This window comes from Glycine max, chromosome 18 (assembly GCF_000004515.6).
Source record: "Glycine max cultivar Williams 82 chromosome 18, Glycine_max_v4.0, whole genome shotgun sequence".
NCBI lineage: Eukaryota > Viridiplantae > Streptophyta > Magnoliopsida > Fabales > Fabaceae > Glycine > Glycine max.
The window spans coordinates 1,810,202-1,816,586 of NC_038254.2; the positions used below are offsets into that span (position 1 = coordinate 1,810,202).

Sequence of the window (6,385 nt, forward strand, 5' to 3'; positions counted from 1 at the left end):
TTTCACAAAGGACCAAGTTGTACAAGTGGTCAATTGAGGACACGTATTCAATGGTGATTGGAGATTACTCATTATGTTTCTTACGAGAAATTCTGCATCACACTCACTATCGAAAGTTGCTTACTGCAAGAGGGTCCAAAAAGGCCATGGTGTCCAGATCGTTCGTGAACAAACCTGATGACATAGGCTTAAAAACTGTGGTCTTACCATATTTTTCTTAACATCATACTATAAAATTATTAGGTGCCTTTAGACTAGAAATAAATTTAATCACCAAAAAAACTAGAAAAAAAAATTCTTGTTTTCTCATTCCCCGTCCTTTTTATTGATTTAAATATTGTTGTCTTTTACATATGTCATACATGTCTATTTTTTGAAGTAAAATTCAAGGTGCTCCTGTTATAGTATATATTGGCTTGGATTTGCACACAACATATTTTTTATAAAAGTTTTTATATTAAGGAAATTGAGTTTAGTTGGTTAAATAAGATATGTGAGTTATTATAAAAAAAATTTATATTTAATGGACAAAAAAAGTTTTTATTGAATAGATTAAGTCTCTCTCTTAAACTCTTTTCTTATTTATAGGTAGCATGACATGTTTCTTTAATTATCCCAACCCTCAATTAACTCTAACTACTTTACTAACTAACTATGGGGTTACCTATCAATATTTTGTTTAATTTTAAAATATTATACAATTGCATTATAAAATATTTGAAGAAATGATTTCGTCATTCATAATGTTGTGTTTGGTGGAGAGGAAAGGAAGAGAGAAATAGTATAGATTTCATGTAGGTTTTACACTTCTTATATTTTACTTTAATTTAAATATCTCTCTTTTATTCTCATTCTCTCTGCCAAAAGGGGAGTTTTATATCCTACTTAAAGTCTCGAACATAACTACTTCTTATGGATCTTATGGAGAATGTCTTTGATCTCAAAAAAAAAAAAAAACAGTATGTAGTGGATACAAATACAAGTATATATAGATATTTATTATCGGATATAAATACAAACATTATTCTTTTTACCTACATAGGTATGAATCTATTAAAAATGAGTTATTTTTTAAAATGTGAATATAAATATAAATATTTCAATATATTATTCAAACTCTACCCCTAATTGAACCATCATTATCCTTATAATCAAACTCTATTGCCGGCGTAAATGGTGCTCGGATCGAGACTGCCTTAAGGCAGATGAGGTAATCGCCTGAGGCCTTTAGGGCATGTTCAGTAACCTTTGGGACGTGATCAGGAGAAGCAGAACAAGCTTGCTTAATTATTTTTAGAGGAGGATACCGTCCAATGGAGGATAAAAAAATGATGTTGATAATCTTTTCCTTTTTTACATTTGAAGGTATTAAAAAAAAGTGTCTTCATGACATTATTAAGAAATTAAAAAAATTATTAAAAATCATATAATGCATTTAAAAATCATTGGAGAAGACATTTTTATGCATTTCAATGAAAATATTTTTCTTTTTATTTTTTTTAACCGCTGTTCTTAAAACATTAGTTAATATTTACCTTAAAAAATGCTAACAAAAGATATTAATGCCTTGTTAATTAGAAGTATTAAAATAAAAGATTGATTCTTTTTAAAATGTATATATTGTTTATAATATTTTATTGATAATACTTGTAATTAGTGTCACAATTAAAAGTAGCTTTTTATAAAAATTGAAAATGAAAACTTCCATTTGAAGTCAGCAATGTTATAAGATAAAATTGAATACATTATCAAAGAGAAAAACATTATAACTAATTAATTATACATTTTTTATATATAATTTTAAAATTTTAAAAGTTAAAAGAATAAAAAAATATAGATATGAATCCTATTTAATTAGAATTTAATCATATAAAACTATCTCAAACCCTAAAAATTTTAGACACTGTCTAATTAGTGTTAAAGTTAGAACTCCAAGAACTAGAAGAGAAAACAAAATTATCTTATGGCACACTATAATAAGCGGATTCGGGTCCCCATGGGAAGATAAACCAAAGTTATCGTCGGCGCCTCCAATGGTTGTAAATTGAAATACTGACTAGTGAGGGTTGGCTAATGTGATTTCCACGTTGTTTGACTCTTAAACGAGTGTTATAGCCTGTTTAGTTGTGCTTAGTTTTAGAGTATAGGACTAGGGTTTGTAAGAACCGGGTCAATACGAAGAAATGAAGCTCAACGTGGATGTTTGTTAGACATACAATTACAAACACTCACGTGAATACACACGTTAACATTACTTTCTCTTTCTGTAGTTGTGCGCATACTTTGACTCAATTCAACAATTATATATATATAAATCAAAGCGAAATAAATGTCTAGTGTGCACATAACAGCATAGTATAAGGACACTCTAAAAATGGGGATATATATTTATTGTACTCCTTAATTTTATGCATTTGAACCGTTTAATATATTATCATATGAGAATAAATAAATATATTTCTTTATTTTAATAAATTCAAACATATTTATTATCACATTTTATATTTTACATACTGTATTTTTATGTGTTTGAATATCTTCCTCATTTGTATGTATTAAAATTATTTTTTAAAATAGTTTGCTCCCTCTAAATTCAGGTCTTAGATCCCACACCCATTACTATTAAAGTATTTTGAAATTAATGAGATTGACCGTTTCTCAAATTTGATGTGATTTTAAACTCAAGCTGGTTGGTAATTATTCTAAAAATGGGGATCTCTTGTTTTTTTTTATAAAAAAACTTTATATCTTTAATCTTTAAATCTTTAGGTAACTGTACGTTAATATATTTGCTTAAGGGTCGAGTTTTCAAGAAACATTTAGAAAATTGGCTGAATATCGGGTGATAAGTCAATTTAGGACCATGAGTCTAAAATACATGTATAACTCAGTCTAAAACTTGATATATACACAAGTCTCAACTCAAAGAGGCGAATGAGGATTAAAAGATTTTAAAAATAAGCATAATATTGGCATATATCTTGTCTAAATCCGAAAGGGTAGAATTAGTATATGATAGCGTGGTTCTCTTAATTTGAAGTGATTTATCAACAAATTGGTTTGCTTCTTATTTACCCAGAAACTGGAGTTCATTCAATTCATCTAGGCTAGCTAGTCCTCGCCCATAGTTTAGCATGTTTAGTGAACGGTTTTGGTTTTCTTCGTTTTCTTGAGTCAAGGGTAATTTTGAATAGTATAATATTAGATCTTTCATATCAAGGAAAATTCTGCCCAATATGAAACACATACATCAGAACCTCGTCATATAATAGATTTTATTTTTAACAAGTTGGAACATAGAGATGACTAATCTCGTGAGCTATGATTGTATCACTATGGACTTAGGCCCGTGTTATTTTTAAGAGACATTCAAATATTCGTATGTATGATAATTAGATCATACTTAAAAAATAAAACATAAGTAATTCAATGTTTTTATTGCCTTTTAAAAAAATCAATGTTTTTTTTATTGGAAGTTAGAAAAAATAGTTTATATACGAATTCTAAAAAATCACAAAAAGATTACATAAAATAGTTTAGCATTAATTTGTAGGAAGTATACATATGCCCCTCTCACGGAATGGTTTCGTCTCTTACTAATTGATAAATTTTTATTTACGCACTCAGATTTGGATTTGATTACTACTGCATTAATATATAAATAATTAATTAATTGCTTGCATGCATGCATGCATTTGTATTAACTAGGGCTGGATAGCTAGCTTAGGCGGCCTCTACTATCATGGTGATTAAACTTCACACCCTACGTACTCTGTGTCTTGTTTAGAAGAGTCTTGATGTGTATCGTTATCGTATTGTCACTTCTTTTTTTAATTCATCCCAAATAGACATGTAAGTGATAGGACAAATAGTAGTCACACCATTATTTTATTCTCTTCTAAGCAACCACACGAGATGAGTTTCATTTCTGAATTTTGACCCTCCCATGTATTAATAAGTTACTCTTGGCAAGTTGTTCGTATATAAATCTACTTTGATTACTTAAGCTAGGGAGTTGATAACATATAGATCTACTTTAATTACTTAAGCTAGGGAGTAGACACTAGTTAGTTTAGACTAAATTATAATTTTGATTTTTTTATAATTTTTAATATGTGATTTTGATTATTTTATTTCTTATTTAAAAAATTTATTATTTTGATTTGATTTTTAATTTTTCATACATTTATTTCTTTTTTTAATTTGATTAATTAAATTATTTTTTTATTATATCTCAAGTGAATATGTTAAATTTGGAATTCAATTAAAATAAATAAATAAATAAATAAAACATGTAAAATTAATAATTAGATTAAAATTATAGATTTTGTTTGTGGTACTCTGGCTCACCTTATAAAGTTGTCTTATAATCTTAGTAATTTTAGGTTTTACTTAATTTCAAAAACTAATTCAAAAAATAAAAATTGTTTCTCAATTATATATTATATAAGTTGATTTTATTTTTAGTCGCGGTAAGTTTTCTCAACAGTTGTATTTGCCTTAAATATAACCGGAAATGATAAAGTGTTTTTGGTATATTTTTATTTTTTCTTTCTTTTCCCAGCTTGCCCCTGTGCTCCAACCTCTCCTTCGACCCTTTCACTCTCAATTTTCCTCTCTGAAATCTTCACACCACCATGGCCAAGAAGCAAAAGCTTCAATCCTCCGACCCCGAACCATCCAAGTCAAATCATACTCACAGTCAATCAACCAATATGTTCGGCTCTGTTTTTTGCAGTAAGGCTCCTAGACCACAAAGATCAGGTTCATGGTGGTGGCGGCACCGCCAAAGTAGCACGTCGGCGAGTCCACGCACGAGAGTCCACTGGGTGTCGACATCTTCATGATTTTGTAAAGGGTGATGCTGTTACAGTGAGTAGTGTTAGTGAGAGCCATGTGAGGATGCGCTGTTTCTGAGCGTGGAATGGAAAGTCTTCCACCATTGTTTGGAAGTAAACCTTGTTTTTTTTTTAAATTTTATTTTGGTAATTAATCAAACACAAAACACAAAACACAAAACATAAAAAAAAGGACAATAGTAATATTGATTATGAGAAGACGAAGAAGAAAAAACATAAACCAGTAATGGACAGCGATATACAAAGCCCATTGGAGCTTTTGCTTATTGGACATGGTGGTGTAAAGGTTTGAGAGAGTGGAGAATTGAGAGTGAAAGGGTCAAAGGAAAGGAGGGGGCAAACATATGGCTGAGATGGCTAGCATGGACCAGTAAAACATATGGTCCATTATAGACTAGTAGTTTGTAACCACTAGATTTATTTTAAAATATTGGATGGTTGAGATGTATCACTTGATACCTTTGACATAACTTTTTTTAATATTTTATTTTAAACGGAGTTTACATAAATGTCCCTTTATAGTTGACACAATTACTCCATTTCAGTTTGTCTTTTTTGTTGTCCTATTCACCGCATAGGAGAACGATGCTTGAGACGACAATGAGGGCGATGTGTGGTTAGCTTGTCGACCTTAAGACCGTTGTCGTCTCCTTCTGCAACGGTGTGTTTGATTGAAAAGAGAAGATCAAAGGTCGAAGAAGAAGACAAAGGGGGCTATGTGCAAACCATGATGTTCTCATAACCGACAACATTAGCTCTTGCTCAAATCCTCGGATCTCCTTCCTAGATCTGATAGTCACCATTCTCTAGATCTTCGCTGCCACGGCTCCAATGTTGTGAATCCTTAAACTCACCGTCGTCGAGCTCCTGCCATGGTCCCCAACGTCCCTGACCTCTTCGAAGAGAAGGGGCACAAATCTTGGAATCAAACATCAAAAGAACAGATATGAGAATTGGTGTTTGTATTTTAGAGCAGTGAAGAGAAATATACAGTTGAGATTTGGAATGGTGCTGAACTCATCCACAACTTCGGAAATTTTCATTTTTTTGGTGCACTCTAAGTGCAAGAAGCTCTTCTTCATCACCAACAGTTTCTGGGAATTGCAGATTCAATATGTTGAAGAGTTCCGATCATTGGGAATTTTTGTGTTACAAGTTTGCTCTTTGTTCGTTCCCTTTCGATTTGAACTTTGATGTTCTTTAAATTGCAGTAGTATTTTAACCAAAGTTGGCTTACCTTTTTTGATTTGTGGTGGGGAAATGGGTTTCCTGCTACTTGTGATGTTTGTGTAAACATTGACGTCAAAATCGCCTCTGACAACGGTAAACGATGATCAGTAGGATGTCGGATAAGATCGCTGAACCTAGTCCAAGGATTAACTAAATAACCTTAATTTAAATATGGGAAACAAGGTTATTGTCTAATTTTATGAAAAAATAAAGACTGGCATATAAAAATGAAAAAAAAAAAAAAACTTTCTATGTCTGATCAAAAGACATGGTCCATAATGGACCATATATTTCAC

General features: G+C 30.8%; 1 long non-coding RNA gene across 1 annotated transcript; it reads right to left on the reverse strand.

Moving 5' to 3' along the window:
• Nucleotides 1-4,472: 4,472 nt before the first annotated feature.
• On the reverse strand, nt 4,473-6,385 carry LOC121174022 (uncharacterized). The gene is made up of 2 exons (XR_005889685.1): nt 6,097-6,385; nt 4,473-5,777 (listed from the first exon to the last, which is right to left on the reverse strand). It is a non-coding gene; the product is annotated as an uncharacterized lncRNA (long non-coding RNA).